The sequence below is a fragment of the Pelodiscus sinensis genome, chromosome 10, assembly GCF_052426305.1.
Source record: "Pelodiscus sinensis isolate ZL-2025 chromosome 10, ASM5242630v1, whole genome shotgun sequence".
In the NCBI taxonomy this organism is placed as follows: Eukaryota; Metazoa; Chordata; order Testudines; family Trionychidae; genus Pelodiscus; species Pelodiscus sinensis.
In genome coordinates, this window is record NC_143061.1 from 34,597,524 (window position 1) to 34,616,609 (window position 19,086).

Below are 19,086 nucleotides of genomic sequence, written 5' to 3' on the forward strand. Positions count from 1 at the left end.
TTCAACACAAGAAACCCTGGCATCACCAAGTCAGCTGCTGCTGAAACTGATCAGCGGCTGATTCCAGGAAGCCTGGGGCAGAGCAACTCTGCCTGGGGCTTCCTGTAGTCAGCCGCTGATCAGTTTCAGCAGCAGCTGACTTGGGGACGCCTGGGGCAGAGCAGCTGGGGTGCTGCTGGGTTGCTCCAGCAGCGCGGCTCCTCGGCTCTACTGGAGTAACCCAGCAGCACCCCAGCTGCTCTGCCCCAGGCGCCCTGATTCAGCCGCTGCTGAAACTGACCAGCAGTGGCTGAATCAGGACGCCTGGGGCAGAGCAGCTGGGGTGCTGCCGGGTTGGTCCCCCAGCTGCTCTACCCCAGGGGTAGGCAAGAAAAGCCTCGTCTGCTGGGGGGGGGGCACTAGCTGCACCCCCCCCCCCAGCAGACCAGGGGGACAGGAGCAAAGCCGCGGAGCACGCCCGCAGCGGGACAGCCCAAGCGCGCCCAGGCTGTCCTGCTGCAGGCGTGCTCCGCAGCTTTTCTCCTGTCCCCCTGGTCTGCTGGGGGGGTCCAGCAAAGCTGCTGGACTCCCCCCATCAGACCAGGGACACCAGAGCAAAGCCACCGCCTGGGCGGCTTTGCTTGTTTGCCCGGGAGCAAAGCCGCCCAGGCGGCGGCTTTGCTCGGGTGTCCCTGGTCTGCTGGGGGGGTCCAGTGGCTTTGCTGGACCCCCCCAGCAGACCAGGGGGACAGGAGAAAAGCCGCCCAGGCGGGGGGAGTCCCGCTGCCTGGGAGGCTTTGCTCCGGGGCAAACGAGCAAAGCCGCCCAGGCAGCGGGACGCCCCCCGCCTGGGCGGCTTTGCTCGGGTGTCCCTGGTCTGCTGGGGGGATCCAGCGGCTTTGCTGGACCCCCCCCAGCATACCAGGGAGTCCGGGAGAAGCTTTTCTCGCCCTGGAGGATACGGGTGGCGAGAAAAGCCCCGTTCGTATGTGCGGATCCGACATAAGTCGGATCCGCGTAAGTCGGGGACTGCCTGTAGTAGTTATCTATTCCACCATAATTTATGACATGAGTGTAAACATAACACTACTAAACAGCTAAAAAGAATTTTGCAAGGATGACTGACACTAATTATTCTCTTTAGACATGAGACTAGAAAAGGATATAATATTAGATTGCAGCAGCAATTGGGGAAATGCTAATTAATATAGTAAAAATCCATGGGAACTACAAAACAAGTTAAGCAGAAGAACAAGTCACTAAGAAACTTACTGAATTCTTACAATGTTATTACTCAGAGACAACAGTGTGCTAGCAGCAGAACCATCACTGAAAGATTAGACAAGGCCCCTGCTCCAAAGAGATTACAGCCACAGGTACCTTGACTGGAACTATTCATGTCTTGCCATGATACTCAAGAGGAAAGGAGGATTTAGGTTAGCCAAGTCAATCCTTTCACCATGCAGAATGATGAATGACAGCAGAAGAGTCACTGGAGGTCCATACCCAACAATAGGAATCTATAAATGGCGAAGTTCAGTTTTTTAGTGTTGAAATTTTCAGCTTGACACAAATGGAGGACAAAAGTAGCCTGTTAGTTTATGAACACTGCTGATAACACACAATAGTCTCGGTTAATATAAATTGTTGAAGACTGGAGAAATTTCACATGGATTTTAACACTGGGGGAACTGGGCATCATATTGGCAGATGTCATTTACATTGGAAATAATTCACATAATAAAGGATTCCTTGAGCTTTCATAACATGTAGCCTAATGGGATGTTAGCACTGAACGTAGGAGTCCTCGGACAATGTGTCTGTCCATAATGCAGCTGCACTTTAAAGAACAAGTAGGATGCTTGGATACATTTAAAAAGAGAGTAAACCACACACAAAATAAATATGTAACAAAATATTATTCAATGGGATCCTTGTCCTTGGAAGAGTGCATCCAAATTTGATTCGCTAATATTAAGACAACCGAAAAAGTCAGTAAAGGATACTAGATATGTGTTAAGATTAGGGATATAAGAATTTCACTGGTTAACCAATAAGCTCATGCTTATCAGTTACAATTAACAGTTAAACTCTGCATGGGGCTGATGGCAGCCAGCAGCCCCCTGGCAGCCCCGCTGGGCCAGCAAAGTGTGGGGCTGGAAGTCTACAGCTAGCAGCCTCATGGGGCTATCAGCCCTGGCAATACCTTTGCAGAGCCAGGAACCAGCAGCTTTGGCAACCCCAAAGGGCTGGGAGCTGACAGCCCTAACCATGTAACCCACGGATTTGTTTATATGTTACACAGTTAAATTTTAATTCATTTTTATATCCCTGTTTGAGATATGTATGTAAGACACAAACATTGGGGGCATTTTGATAGAAAAGGAGATGAAGAGACACAAATAATACGCAAGTACAAACTGACAAGCTAAGTATTTATAGTCTTTCATGTAGTATAAGAAGATATTCAGTGCAATTAAAAAGCAATGCCATAACAGCTGATCAAATATGAGGCTTTAAGATACAAATTAAACAAACATGGAATTTTCCCATCTGTTGCATGCACAGCATTATGAAAGCAGACAGATACATTGAGAGTGGGAGGGTTCGTGTGTTTCTCCTTCTTCCTAAGCATTATATATTGGTTTCTATTGGAGGCAGATTAGCCAAATTAATTAAAATGATTCATGACAAATGTTGTTTCTATCAACAAAACGTATTTCTTAAGCTGCATGAGTGACTGAAATCCACATACAACAGTTATTCATTCTTCAGCACAGCAATTTTGAGATGTATAATATGATCAACATTTTCCATTTTACTCAAGTCACCTTTAAAAGTAAACATGGGTGGGTCAGGGATTAGTACAGTATAGTCAAACAATGACCTTTCTAAATTAGAGATCACAGTTTAGGGACCTGATTTCTTATCTCACATACATTGTATAACTGGAGGCAGCTCTACTTGAATTTTACCTTAGAGAGATTCCAGTAATTAATGATTGTTACACCAGAATCAGGCCAATTTATACAAACAGGCAAACAACCCTTTTAAAAAGCTAGCTTTTCACTTATCCAAAATGCCTCAAGTCTCCTTTGCCTGCTAAGTACATAAAACAGCTATGCAAATTCATCAGGTGTATCAGTTTGCACAGTTTCCTTAGCATACATCATTCAAGAGGATCTCAGCACACACATGCTTTGTATTGTTGTTTTCAGCTTCAGTAAGGAAACACTGCTATAAACAGGCTGTATACTGCAGCAGGGCCAACACTAGATAACATTTCAGAATTACTATTGCAGGCAGAGCTTGTAGTGATTATAGTTAAGATTGTCTAAACACTCTGCATAATAAGACTCTGTTTTCATCTGCTTATAAATTTGTCAATATTTAACCATTTTGGCTGAAATTTTTCATGTTGGTTGTCTGTCTTAGGCTGAATTTTTAAAGGTTTTAGCATAAGTGGTTTAGCTGTCTACACTGCGGCGCTATTTCAGGATATTTCTGGTATCCGGAAATAACATTTTCCGCATCTTGACAGCATACCCGTTATTTCAAAATGTAATCAAAATAATGGGTGTGTTCGTCTGACGTCCCAGTAAACCTCATTCTGTGAGGATTAAGGAACTTGTCAGAATAACAGTCTATTTCAAAATTTGGCACTGTGTAGACTCTCTCGAAGTAAGCTTGAAATAATGAATAGCTTATTTCGAGCTAACACCACAGTGTAGATGCACCCTCTGAGAATAGATTTAGAGGAAAATACATATATTTTCTTACTTTGGAAAAACAATGTAACTGTTTCACTGAGAAGCTCTATTACCTCTATGCTTTGGAGCTTGGCTGTAGAGTCACTCAGGAGTCAGATGTGCCCAGTGCTATCCCCATGAAAGTCCATCCAGATTTAGCTGAGTTATCATAAGCCTCTGAAAAAAAAATCACTCTTTGCACTTAACTACTGTAATTCCCAGGTCCTTGTATAAGAACTGACACTAAGCTAGTCAGTAACAGCGCACAGGATTCTTCTATCATACTGCACAAGAGGCAGGTCCTTTTTGCTCAGAACAAGGTATTTTATAGTCAGATTAATTTTCTGTACAAAACATGAATTTTCCCTGGTTCCTTGGCATCATACAGCACAATTTACTCTGCTAAGTTGATTTTACAAACCTTTAGAGGTTTCCTGCAAAATGGGACAATATGGCCCTTTATCTGGAGCAACTTCTTCTCAGTAGACAATTCTGAGACGTCTGAACTTTGCATTTTACTTAATGAAATCTTTGACACAGCGAAGTGCTCTGAATTGTTTTATGTTTTTATTGATACAAAATGCATATATCACATCATTGCAATAAATGTTTTAAATAGCTAAAAGGAACCAAACAAATCCAAATGGCTTCTTCCCACTACCTAAAACTATTATTGCTCTAAACAGTGTGTCTCACCCTGCTACTGTTAATAGGAATTTGGTGTGGGTGAGTAGTAGTTAAAAAAAAGCTCCTGAATTTATACAGGTCTTAAAAGCAATTTCAAAAAAAATCAGGAACTATTTACAGGCCTCTTTAAAACTTTGAATGTGTGACGTTATGAGGTTACGATACCATAAATGATCTGAAAATATTTATATCAGATAAGATAGAGGGACTGAGGAAGGTGCAGAAAGGGTAAATTAACCTTTTCTAAGTCAATGAAGTCTCTTGTTCAGGAGTGGGGTATAGTTCCTATCCAGGTTAAAAAAAATAAAATAAAAAAAAATCAGCAGGTAGAAACCATTATGGTAATTAACTAGTTCCCTTGCTGACCACTTTTTGAGCTACAGTTGCTCTTTGCAGTACCTTCAACTTCCAGCGCAAGAGATTTTCTACCAAATTTGTGCCCATAACCTCCTGCGTTGCTGAACAGAAGCCAATGCAAATAGCAAAGTGATTATGGCCCAAAGTGTTGTCTCAGGGATTTCTGCTATATGAAGATAAATGAATTAGCATACCTGTATTAGTTGACAGCTAAACACCACCGAAAAATTATTGTTCAGATATATGTTAAAAAAATCAAATCAACTGTCAATCTTGTACAGAATGATTCCAAATAACTTGTCCCCAAACAATGTTTGAAAAAAAATGGAGTATGTTAAAGGATCTGCCAACTCTTGATTTTATCATAGACCTTTGCCTTGGTAAAAGTCCAAACTACTCTGTAGGTGTGGTAATTAACCTCAGTCAGTAAGAGTCCAGAGAAGGAAAATGAAAGTGCAAATTCAGTAAGAAGCTGAACTTCTTTGCCTTTTAAAATGCAAAATAAGGTAATTTATTGTTATCTACAACTTTAACAATCAATTTTTAAACTGTCTTTATATTTGTTTCTTTTTCTTACAACAAATAGTTATTGTCATTTTATCAGGTGAAGATTTACAAAAGGTGAAAAGAATAAAATGGCAAAATGAAACATCTACATTATTCCACTTCTGGCTTTGTATATACCAGGTTATCAGAGATCACCAGAACTGGACACAGTATTCCAGAAGCAGTTGTGCCTCAGCCAAATAAGGTAACATAACATCCCTACTTCTACTTGCTGTTCTTTTATACATTCAAAATCACATTAGCCTTTTTGGGTCATATCATCATATTGGGAGCTCATGTCCAGATAATTAACCATGATTGCCAAGCCTTTCCCAGGACAGAGTCCTCCACCTATAAGTATGGTTACTCAAGTGCTTCCTTGTCTCTTCAAACAAGTAGAGCTCTCCTTTTCCCACTAAGAAATCCTCTAATCCCATTGACCATCAGCCCACAGTTCTCGTCTTTGCTCTTGTGAATGGCTATGATAGTATACTTCCCCTCCCCAGCTTACACTGCGTTCATTCATTTAGAGAGCGTCGAGTGTGCCAGGTTTCAGGAAGTCTCTTTGCCTCCACTCATTCATCCCACAGTGAGGAAAGTGCCTCCTGGCCAGAGCCTGCCTTTGACACCCCAGCTCCTCCCTCTTTCCAACCCTCTGTTCTTCCTCCTGCACCTCTATCCTGTGTAACCCAAACCCTTCGCACTCCTGCTCCTGCACCTAAATCCCTTGCCCCAGGTCACAACCCAAACCCCTGCACTCCCTTCTGCACCCCTACCCCAAGTTACAACCCCCTCCCAGGCCCTGCACCAATCTCTACACCCCTCTTTCAGGTCAGAATCTGCTTCTGCACCCTCTCAGACCCTACACCCCCTTGACCCAAGACCCTTGCCCCAGATCACATTCACTTCCTTCACCCAAACTTCCTCCCTGTATCCCAATTCCTTACCCCAAGCTGCCTTCTGCACCCACCCTCCACCCCATTAATATCATGGAAGAATGTGGCCTTTCACCACTTACCAAATTCTTGGAGTGGCCCCCTATAAAAAAATTATTGCCCACCCCACTGTTTTAGAGTTAACACTGCCACTATGTCCTCAATTCACTCTTTAAACCTAGGATGATCTTACATATCAAGTTTACTGCAATAGTAAAAGTGAGTAAAAGATGGCATGGAAGCCTCAACCCTAAATATCCTTGCTTTGCTCAGTTTAAATTAGATTTATGCAGATGTATCATCATCATGAAGGTGGAATTGTACACATAACTTACACTATATAATGGATAATGAGACAAATCCTGAATTTGTACTTAAGCATTAGCTTCACTGAGATTCCTGCATAACACCACAACTCTTGGAGCTGAGGCTTTTTGAAAGAGACCAGTTATTGTGAGACTCATGAAAAATCATGAGAGTTGGCAACAATGAAAAAGTCTTGACATATAATCAGCTGTTCTACTCACTAGATCACTGGTTTTCAAGCTTTTTTTCTCATGTTACAGTTGAAGAAAATTGTTGATGCCCTTGACCCAAAATAATTTGACTAAAGTGTGGGCTCTGGGGTGGGGCTGAGGATGGGGGCTGAGCTTTGGGCTGTAGGAGGGGACTCAGGCTTTGGGAAGTGGTTCAGAGCAGGGGCACGTGGGACTTACCTCAAGCGGCTCCCAGTCAGCAATGCAGTAGGGGTGCTAAGGCAGAATTCCTTCCTCATCTTGGCACCGCAGACCATGTGGTGCCATGGAAAACAGCCAGCAGCAGGTCCCAGCCAATGGGAGTGCAGAGCCAGTGCTAAGGGCAGGGGCAGTGAGCAGATCCCTATGTATTCTTCCCCCCACAGGAGCCAAGCCTGCTGCTGACTACTGAGCACAATGCAGTCTGCCATGCCATGATGGACAGGAAGCCTGCCTTAACACACTCACTGATCACCCTGCAGCAATGAGACCCAGTGCCTGAGTGACATTCCATAACCCAGGTTGAAAACCACTGCACTAGACCATACTTCATCCTTAAATATCCCATGTCTAACAGTGATGATAAACTGTTTAATCTTACTTAATTCAAATACTCGCCTACCTCTTTACCCCAACACATATATAAAGGAGGAAAGTAATCAAAAAGGGAATGAGAGAAACTGAAGCAAAACACTGACACATTCCCTAAGGTATTTAATACTTGCTATCCAAGTAAGCGATTATCATACTAGATTTCATAATCAATGTTTATTGCTGCTACCAGTAAATTACAATTATCTACTTTTAGGGCTGTATAGATCATCTTTTCAGAACTTCTTACCGGAATGTGAAATCTAGTGAACTACTGCAACTTACTTAATGGTACAGTCAAAGAATACCTGTTTGCAAAAGTTTTTCTGTATTTAAAACATCACTCATTTCTTTCATACCTTTTGCCAAACAACAATCCTTTTCCCTCACCTTCCCAAGCCTCTATTTGCTCTAGATTCAATGCTGTTTAAGAGGTAGAACAGATTGCACCCAAATGTTTTTCACTAGTGCCTTCCATACTAGCCATAACTTCAGAAATTATTTATCCTTTACAACAAAATCATAATGACCCATTTTTTCCTCTTTTTGGGTATGACAATATGAATTTCATTAGCATTAGACATCTTAAAATACTAAAACTATCAGTGAATAAGAGCATTGTAGCTCTCATCAATTTTGAAAACTATATGTCTCTTTTTCTAAACATGCCTGATCTCTGTTAGTTTCTGAAGTCCTTAAGTCATTACACTAACTAGAAATCCTGCTGGCAGCCCTGGGGCTAGCTCCTACTAATGAGCTTGTTTTAAGTTCATCACAGAAGTTAATCACATAATGATCACTAAGTATAGTAGTTAAAAAAAAAAAAAAAAAAGAGTAGAGAGGTCTGCCTCCAGGAACACATCTGACATATACATATATGGAAATTTAATTCATTGAAATTATTGTTAATGCTCAGTAGCAAGTGAATTCACATTGTCAGACAGCTATTGCTTATTATCAGATGGAAATGGCCTTCTGTTATCTTGCTAATTCCTGTCCAACGCTACCTTGTTCAAAAGATTATTAGAAGATTAGACTGATCAGATACTAGACTATCAACCCACCAGGATTTTTCATCATGGAAAATGTATTGGTACTCCCCCCCCCCCCCCCCCCCCCCACTGTGAAAGTACATCCTTCCCCTCATTTGACCAATCTGCAAATGAAAGTTAATGGAAATGGCAGAACTTAAAAGTCTAATCTCCTCTGCAGATCTGACAGAGAAATGTTATCTATTATTTAGTTTAAAAATACATTTTTGTTAAATTTGGTTGATTAACAGCATTTGGTGACGAAGAAGTGGAAGAGAAGTTTTACTGCTCAAAGCCCCAGAAGCCAGTTTGTTTGGAACACATATGAAGTTCACTTACCAGTATGGTACATAAATATATAAATTTAGTCCTGGTAAAAGTCTATAAAAATCAGTGTTGCCAAACCTGATTATTTTATTTTGAGTCTCATGATATTTTATGTTTTTTCTAAAAGCCCCAGCTCCACATGGTTAGGTGAGAGAATTTCAGCTTGATTTACAAACAAACAAACAAACAAACAAACAAACAAACAAACAAACAAACCAGTAAGTTTTTAGTCCCCATGAACCATTCTAGAGAAAAACCTTGAAAATGTGGAACTACATTTACACAAACTCAGAAAACAGCAGAAAAAATTATTTCCAAATTGTTCTTTTTAAAAAACTCCCAAAATGTCATAATTCTAAGCAAAGTTGATTTTTTTGTGTCCTGATTCATATTTTTTGAATAGCTATGGTTTGGAAACACTTGTACTTCCAATTGGCATGCCTCGATATTCCTTAGCAGACCAAGTGGCCAATGGGAGCTGCAATCACCTGTACCTGTGGAGGCACAAGTAAACAAGGCATCTAGTGGCCAGGTAGTGGTTTGCCCTTACAAGCCGTGACCAAGTGTTTGAAACCCCCTGCTTTAGGCACCTCCTGGCCAGCAGGACCCTTAGGTATATTCCCTGCCTGCCACATGCTGCTCAAAACTGGTGGCTGTGGGGGTAATGCGCGTGTCTGTACCAAGTGTGCTTGGGGAAGGGGCTCTCCGCTGCTGTCTGCATCACAAGCATGGTTCAAGAAGCTCTCATTGGCTGGTTTCTGGTGCATGGCTCAGAAGCACGTGGCGTGCAGAGGTGAGACAGGCAGGGAGCCTGCGCAAGGCTACTGCTGGTCTGTAGGACAGATCTGGCAGTTTGGCAGGCTAAATCTGGTCCATGTGCTGTATTTTGCCCACCCCAGTCAACATGGAAGCACCACAATGTCACGGCTGCTTCTCTGCTGCTGTGCCACTGTAGCCTTTTAAAGTTCAGGTATAATCTAACAAAAATATTAATCTCAGACCATTTTTTAAATTAGTATTTTTCACTGTTAGGCTTACATTAAGAATCTGTTCCCTTTGTGATTTTTTCTCTCTCTCACCATAAGCTAATTTTTTTTTCAAGTCAATACTTACTTAAGTGCTAGGATAAGTGAATTTTTGAAAGTCCAGCCATGTGTGTCACAATGGAAATTATTAGGCACTGAGCATTTTGAAAATCTTGCCCTAGTTATGGGTAGTGATGAGTAATGACAACCTGAAGACCTGATCTTGAGTCCTTCTGAAAACCTGGTTTCAGTGATTTACTTTTTATAGGGGTGCTTTTGTGCACTGAGTTGCTGATTTTTTAAAAATGGTCATTTGAAGCATTTCTTCTATAGAAATACAGGCTCTTTTATCACTGGCTGAAAGCTTGACTGGTTTCACTGAAAAGCCTGTATATTTTACTGAAGTCTTATTTTAAATCTTCCTCATTGGAAGACAAAAAAAAAAAACCCAAAAAACACACAGCTCAAGGATACATTGCAACAGCCATGCAAAATCAGGATGAAAACTACCAGCCTCACAAACTCATTCATCCTTACTGATGCAAGAAACACATCTAATATTTTATACACCTATGGCAAATCAGCAAGTAAAATTTTGCATAGGTGCATTAGAGAGATTATTTTTTGTTTTCCAGCAGCGGAAGAACACTAACCAGACAAAACTTTGTTGATCAGAACACAAACTGAAATGCAGTTTTACAATTTTAAAGACTTTTTTGATATTTAAAGATTTTATCGTCAGCCTTCCTGCTCCTTAGTTGCATACATCTACTAAATGTTTATTCTAAATCAAGGACTTAAAATTCCACAATGTGATAAAAGATATGCCTTTTACTTCACCGTACCAATTTTAGAACACTGTACTTATTATAGATCAAATCCTGTAAGCCTGCTACTGAGATCACCCTTACTTTACATTTTAACTTTTCATTCAGCTAAACTTGAATTCTGAGTAATCTAGATAACATACATTTAGAATATCCTTATTTAAAAATAGTCTTTAAAAGTTTAACAGTAAAATATGACAATATATGCAGATTCATACTCTGAATATAATGCTACAACATTCCTCAAAAATAGTCTTTAAAAGTTTAACAGTAAAATATGACAATATATGCAGATTCATACTCTGAATATAATGCTACAACATTCCTCAAGTTTGTAAGACATAATAGTAATAATTGTAGCTTTTTCAAGCTGTCGTTTTTGCTTTTTTAGTTAACTGTATTATTACAATGTTAGAAATGCTAATATAAATCAATCAATAGAACCCAAAAGTAAAGCAAAATGTTTCAACCAAGCACAATAAATTTTATATGACACCTCTTACACACTTTGTAGCGCTTGAAGAAGCAAAGATCCATACATACAAGCAAAGCTAAATTGTACATGAGAGTTCCTCTTGCTCATAAAATAATAAAACATACTTTTCGTTATATTATTGACAACTCAATTCCTCTGTAAGGGCAAGATGTAGTTTTCAAAGAGAGAATCTAGGGGTCATAGGACCACCAGCTAAACAAGAGTCAGTGTGACACTGTTAAAAAAAAACCAACATGATTCTGGGATGTATTAACAGGAGTGTTGTGAGCAAGACACGAGAAGTCATTCTTTCATTTTACGCCGCACTGATTAGGCCTCAATTGGCAGGCCCAGCCAAACAGTGTGCGGGGCCCATGGCAGCGTGGCTGAGCTGGGTGGGCAGGGTTGGGAGCAGGGCAGCGCAGGGTCCTGAGTGAGCGGCCAGGTGGGTGGGGCCAGGAGCAGGGCATGATAACAGTTTTCAAGGACCTAAAAGGGTATTATAAGGAGGAGGAAGAAAAATTATTATTATTAATCTCTGATGACTGGACAAGAAGCAATGGCCTTAAACTGCAGCAAGGGTGGTTAGGTTGGATATTAAGAAAAATTTCCTGTCAGGGTGGTTAAACGCTGGAATAAATTGCCTAGAAAGGTTGTGGAATCATAGTGATATTTAAGAGGAGGTTCGATAAACATAGATTGGTGTTTCTCAGAGTGGTTTACAGATCCACTCTGAGAAAGCTGCTGCTGGGCTGCTCTGGATTGACAACTTACCAGCTCCTCAGTCACGGAGCCTCGGGGCTCCCATTAGTTGTGGTTCACCATTTGCAGCCAAGAGGAGCGGCAGGAAGCAAATGACGAACCACAGCAAATGGGAGCTGTGAGGCTCCATGGCTGTGGAGCTGGTAAGTAAATGAGCCGTAGTGGCTCGGTAGCAGTTCTCTCAAAGTGGGTCCACGGACCACTTTGAGAAATACTGATCTAGATGGTGTTTTGCCCTGCCAGGAGCACAGGGGACTGGACTTGATGATCTCTCAAGGTCTCCTCCAATTCTAGTATTCTATGATTCTATGTTGAGATTGAAAATGGAATCAATTTCATGTTTTATTTAAATACAATGTAATGAGTGTAAATTTTAGACTTTTAATTTATAATGTTCTGCCCCTAGAGCTAATCCTGGTCCCACTGAAGCAACTGACTTGAATGGTTCCTGGATTAGGCTCTTACAGAGTACTTTTCATCTGAGGATATCAAAATAGATTACATAAGCCAACATTACTATTACCAAAATGTTCAGATGGAGAAACGGAGCCACAGAAGTTTAGTGAATTATCCAAAAATCACATAGCTTTAGTGATAGAGCAGTGAAAAAAATTAAATCCCCTGATTCCCAAATCTCTACTCTGGAAATTAGAAAATTATTATATTTTTAAGTTAGTTGATAAACATATGACTTTAAGATGGACTATTTTTAAACCTCTCTGAACTACTTACAATCTTACTGCTTCCTATGTTTACCTTTTATATTTGCTCTTGTTGGCCAGATTTTGCCACCCTTACTATATACCCTACTTCAATGAGTAGTACCATTGAAAACAAATCTGACTGTAAAGCTATGGTGCAATATATGTTGACAGAGTAGTCAAAGTGAGGTAGATCAATCCTATTAAGTGTAATACCTTGATCTTAATTAATTTGCTTACTAAAAACACAGTTGCTGCTTATACAGGTAATAAGCTATGAGACACAGTAGTTTAACAGATGCATCACCATAATAAATATTTATTGGAGGGAATTTAATGATATAACACAAATCTGTGCATTTATTTCTAAACCATATTAATTAATATTATCTTAAAGCACAGAAACATAGACTGTCAAATACAATCTTATTTAAAAAGGGAATTGACAAGGCTGACTCAGTCATAGAGTGGCAGCATGTTTGATTGCCACTTGGGAGACAGACAGCCTGGAGTTTGGTCTCAGTTACTCTCTTAAGCTGGCCTTGGAGACAGTGGTAGCTCTGCACTGGCACCATGTTGAGTCACAAAGACAGTCACCGTTACTTCTTGTATTGCCCTCAAGTTACTCCTCCTAGCCTCTACTCAGAGCAACTTTGATGGTTTTAGGAGAGAGCTGCTCAAATTGAGGGTTGCTGTTATATGGGAACTTTGAAAGTATGAGAGGGAAGAAATGAAGTGATCTTAGTGAAATTTAAATAAATGACCTCAGGAATCCTAAACATAATTTGGGATCTCTTTTTTAAAAAACCCAGGTACAAAGAAGCTGTTGCATTTCCCTTCGTATATATGTTTTCAAGAGAGAACCTCTTAATCTATTTATAGCACATGCAGATAAAAGCTCAAGTTGGTTTTGGTTTTGTATTTTTGTAGAGTTGGTTTTTTGTTTGGCTTTTCTGTTTAGTTTTACGTTTTTATTATAATAATATTGACCTTATGGGAGGTCTGTACACAGAGGAAAAGAATAACACGCAAAACAATTAGCCGTTGGCTGACTGCACCAATTCACAACAGGACATATTAGAGACAATTTTTTAATCTTCAGTCTGAGTTGCCTATATTGTGCTTTGATGGCAAGTCTCAGCCTGCAGAAATAAAGTTCCAAGTACATTTTAAACCTCTGACAACATGGGAAATGCAATGGAAGTCTGATATATCTACTTATGTACACAACTAAATTAGACAGAGAAAAGAGTTCAGTTTTAAATTAGGGATTATAACTGAATTTAGAAATTGTACTTAAACACAGTTGAAATGTGGCCATAGCCAAATGGGTTTTTCAAAGCTTTTAATTTTTCCATTAGAAAAAAAAAAGGTACATTTTTTTTTACCATAAGGATAATTAACCATTGGAATAACTTACCTAGGGATGTGGCAGATTTCTCTATCATCTGAAATCTCTAAATCAAAACGATCTCTTTCTGAAAGATCGGAGCTAGCTCAACAAGATATTAGTTATTTGCAAAGTCTTTCTAACTGTAAGGATAGTTAAGCACTAGAATAGGTTTTTGAGGGAGGTTGTGGAATAACTATCCTTTTAGGTTTTACAGAGCAGGTTAGACAAACAGCTGCCAGGTACTTTGCCCTTTTTCTAGCACAAAGGGCTGCACTAGGTGTCTTCTCAAAGTCCCTTCCAGGATCCTGTGATTATGCATTTGATGGAGGAAAGAGTCTTTCTGATCTTAAAATCCATTAATTCTCTTCAGTATCCTGTACTGAAGGGTAAACACATTGAATTCATGGGCCTTGTCTACAATAAACTAGCTTCCCGGATATGTCCTGCTATTCCTTTTACCAGTCAAGAGGCAATGCAGCTGGCAATGCTGGAAAGTTTTAGAGGAAAATGTCCAGCGTGACCACTGCTCTAGAGTCTTTCCTCAACTCAAAGCAGACCAAACAGTTCTCAGAGTCATTCTGATGCTCTCCTTAGATTTTTTCATCACTATCTCGATATACTTATTAGCTAGGTCACCACCACTTTTTTTTTTTTTTTTTGCTAACAGTCTGTGCTAGATGTGAAAGAGGATACTGTGAACATTTTTCCACTAATATTTAATATATGAACTTCAAGATCAAGAAGTTTCAAGTCACTCAAATCCTTTCCATGAAGATTGTGTTGATCAAACATTAGTGTACCTCAGAGGGCTAAATCTGTCACATATACAAATACAGACTAATTAACTTCAGTGGAGTTGTGAGATTGTAATTTAGAGCAGAATTTAATTCTATGTCATCTATTCATAATTTGCTATCAATAATCTCCCTCTTGTTTTATAACTATATTTGTTAACCAGAAAGTATGTCATTTTGTGAAGGTATGTACACATTTAAGAACAGAATATTTATAGCATCACTGGAATAAAACAGGTGAACGAAATATTTTCCAGACTTTTCATTTTAGTGGAATCCTTTCATAAAGATGAGTTCTGAGTTCATAGGCACAGAAGCAAAGTCTATATTGAGCAAGGGCACAACAAGATCTACATAACAATTTAGGTTAATGTCAATAAGTTGTATTTGGTTTTATCCAAGGTATTTATAGAGCCATAGTATCTGCGTGGTAGTTACTCTCTTAAGTTGTATTTACCTGCATCCACATGACAGTAAGAAAAATGTGAAATTCTTCTGAAAATTCTGAGAAAAAGAAATCTCTTCTGCTTTGACCCTTTCAGCTGAATACACATTTCTCAAAACAAGAGAGGAGCAAATATATCAGCTTCAAGAACTTGGTTGTAGACCCCAGTCTAGTAAGTCTCTTACTCATGGGTAACATTCCCATGGACATTAATGGAACTACTTACAGGCTTCAAGTTAACTATGTGCTTTGCTGGACTGGGGCCAGAGCCATAAAGAATCAATTTGGATCAGTAGCATCAAATTACTATTATTACAGATGGTGATGACTAAAACTGAAGTATCCTTTATTTATTTCTTCTATCTCCATATTAATTCTGTTAGAAAATAGCAATGCTAACTAAAGAACTGCAGACAAAATATAACATCAAAGTCTAAACCCTAGTGTTACTTAGCTCAGTGGCAAAACTTCCATTCACTTCAGTGTGACCATTTTGGAATTTTAAATCCAGGTCTGAAACCAGTCCCACGCTAGCCACGACTATGAGCACTGCTGAAATTGCACAGTGAGTCCCATGAGGGAAGGAGGACCTCATAGTCTCCTGACTACTTTGCCTGATATTAGGAGTGCCACTGTATGAAAGTATATGTACCCGGAGTCCTGAATGGGTTAATGTGGGCCTGCTTGTCAAATTTGTTATGTGGCTGTACCTGCAGGGTGAGCTAGACTAAAATGAACATTAGTCTCATCTGGGAAGGAGCTTGTGGCCTACTATAAACCTACCCAAAACAAAATAATAGGCAAATTATCCAAAAAAATGGATGCTTATTGATCTGTTGTGTTCTGTCTGAATTAAATTATGGAGAGAATGTTGAATGAAGGAATGGTTGCCTTTTTAAGAAAACAATGACATTTTAGATAAGATGCAGAATGGTGTTAGGAGAGAAAGATAACCACTGATCACATTGTGAAATTAGAAACCAAAATTCAAAAATGTATGAGGCACAAAGATTTCATGTTACCTGTCTTTCTTAGTTTTGGAAAGGCATCTGACATGCTATGAAAGGAAGACTTGCTGTACAAAGTATGTGCACTAGGAAAGAAAGCACAGGTGGATTATAGACTTTGAGTAAAAAGACTATACAGGTCAGCGACTGGAAAATTATGTGGAGTATATATAACAATACTTGCCTTTGCTGTTCCATATTTTTCAGCCCACCCTTATTTAATATAAATTATCTCCCAAAATAAATAATTGCTGGGATAGGTGTCACTCTATTCACAGATGACTGTTCTCTGTGTTGATACATTCATGTGATAGAAAAGCAAATCAAAGTGTTACAAGAGACTTCTAACTAGCAAAATGCATGGGGTTTCAAGTTCTCCATTGCATAACCAAAGAACTGATATTTATAAAGGGGAAAGTTACAAAAGAAGGCAAACTGTATCTATTTCTGAGAACTAGATATAAAATTCCTAGAGATACTCAATTTGAAGTGTAATTACTTTGAAAAGATCATATAGACTATAGTACACATAAATGTACAGGAATGATTAACCTGCTTATCAGTCCTGCTGGTATTAATTGTGGGGGGAGGGGTGGATAACATTTCTGAAATTATAATAACCTTAATCAGACCAGTTAGTGACTATGGCTGCCAAGCTGTAGGGGTTAATTGCGGAAGAATTTTGTATGTGCAAGTTTAGGGGTGGTGAGGCCTGAATTTCCCCCTTGCCCTTTATCTGATGAGCCAGAAGCAACTCTTTGGGAACATAACGCCATTTAAGATAAGCATTGTTGCCAGTATAGCAAGAACAAGTATAAGATAAGGGTACAGGGCAAGAACGCATAAACAATCCTGTTTACCCTAATGTACTGATCACGTAAACAAGGCCAAAGAACAAGTAGAACCAAATCAGAACCAGATGGATAACTAACAGCTAAGCCCTACACCAGCACGTAATGAGTAACCCCTGGAAATTTCCAAACTGCAAAACAAGGCAAGAAAACTGTATTTAAGGCTGCACCTGAGCACAGCAATTTGGACCTCACCGATAGGCTTTGGGTACGGGCACCTCGGAAGCTGAGACAGTCTCCCACTTCATCCACAGCCGACATGGGATCCCCAACTAGCCAAAAGGATGTAAGACATACCGCTTCTCCTATTATGTTGTCCTTTTAGTTAAGGGGCACAGCTGTTAGCTGTCAGGAAATAAACTGCTTGTGTTTGACAGATACCTGTGTAGTGTTTTTTGTACTTTGAGAACCTAGTGTTGGACCTTAGACTCACTCTTGCCGGCAACACAAGCTATTGAGTCAGCATCAAAAACAAAACTCAATCCCCTCCCCAGATTTAATACCAGACCAGGCACTATGGATTGCTTGCAGTGCATTTATTAAAACATCTATGCGGGCATAGGAGGCCAAGTGCCTTCCCAAAATGCCAAGCATGGCTCCACCCATGCTCTTCCCCCAAAAGCTCTTTTTCTAAGTTCCCTAGTCTCTGTGCAGTGGCACCAGCTAGGGCTTGGGCTGGGGCTGTGCCACCTGCCTCGCCAGTGCTCTGAGACTGTGGGGCTAGGACCACGTTGCCTGCCCTCCCGGTGCTCCAGGGTTGGGTCTGTGCCACCTGTCCTTTCTATGTTCCAGTGCCAGGGCCATGGCACTCACCTTCCTGGCCCTCCAGGAGTGCCTGAGGTTGTGCCGCCTGTCCTTCCGGCACTCCAGGGCTAGGGCTACACCACCTGCCCTCCTGGCATTCAGAGGGTGGGACTGCCCCTCCTGCTTTCCTAATGCTCCAGAATTGGGGGGCCAAGACTGCACCACCCACCCTCCGGGTGTGCCCAAGCTGGAGGGAAGCTGGGACTCTGCAGCCTGCCCTCCCAGCACTCTGGGCCGGGGAACCGGTGCTGTGCCACTCACTCTCCTGTCACTCCAAGGGTACAGCCATGCCACTCTCCCTTCCTCACTGCTAGTTTATAGTGGGAGCCATTAGCTATGTGGGGGGGCCTCTGGGCTCCAGTGGGGGTGGGGCACCGAAGGGAAAGGGCCTCAGGCAGAAGGAGGTTAGCCTTTCTCGGTGATGTTTCATGCACTGCCCATGCTGATACGTGGTATAGAGCTTCTAGTGAAATGCCAATTATACTACCAATAAAACTGCAAGACCTAGCTTTCTGGGCCAAAGTTAATGAATTGTAATGATGAAAGTACCAAATAATTATAAGGATGAAAAGTGGCATGTCCAAACATTAATTAAGATTTATTTTATAAATTTGAGACATTAGTATGAAAGCGAAGTATACCAGTATACAGATGAAAAGTGGAGTCAGTTGTGACTATTATATACAAATGGGCACAGAAAAGAAAAAGCAGAATACGTATAGCATCTTGCATTCCAACAATTTGAACGAGTACATCTAAAGAATATTCAATTTGTTGCTACCATGACAGCCAAACTAGTAGCAATTATGCTAACACCAATGGAAGCTAAGCAGTTGGGCTGCCACCCAGGAGAGCAAATGCTGCCCAGTTGATTAGCAGAGTACCCACAGCTGGCAGTATGTGTTTCTATTGGTGATGCACATGCCCCAATGCAGAGAACAAAATTTATTCTGCATATGGGTGGAAAAAGTTAGAGGAAACACTGGTTAGCACTAAACTGGATCTGGGGATATGTATGACAGTCGCTTTTTTTTTTTTTAAATTTAGTGTCAGGCCTTATGGTGATTAAAAGGGTGTCTCAGTATGAAGTAGTGATTTAATCAATGAAATTATTTTTCTAATAACAGCTAGATTAGCTGAGATCCCAGTGCATTCCAGGATAACAGGGAATGAAATAGCAGACAAGGCAGGTAAAAATACTGTAAGAACTAGAAAGAATGACACAGAAATGCCCTTGAGTGAATAGAAATTCAGAAGCCTAATACAGAAAAATGTAATGTAAAAG

The 19,086-nt window shown here is 40.4% G+C and overlaps 1 protein-coding gene across 2 annotated transcripts in view; it reads right to left on the reverse strand.

Annotated features, from left to right (window-relative positions):
• The window catches only part of PLS1 (plastin 1), a 91,601-nt gene that overhangs the window by 63,883 nt on the left and 8,632 nt on the right, over positions 1-19,086 (reverse strand). The window contains exon 2 of one of the 2 annotated variants that reach the window (XM_006123988.5): positions 3,803-3,905. The exons of the other annotated variant lie outside the window; for it this stretch is intronic. The gene's annotated coding sequence lies outside the window, so the exon portion shown is untranslated. The remainder of the gene's footprint in view (positions 1-3,802; positions 3,906-19,086) is intronic. 2 annotated transcript variants of the gene reach the window in all.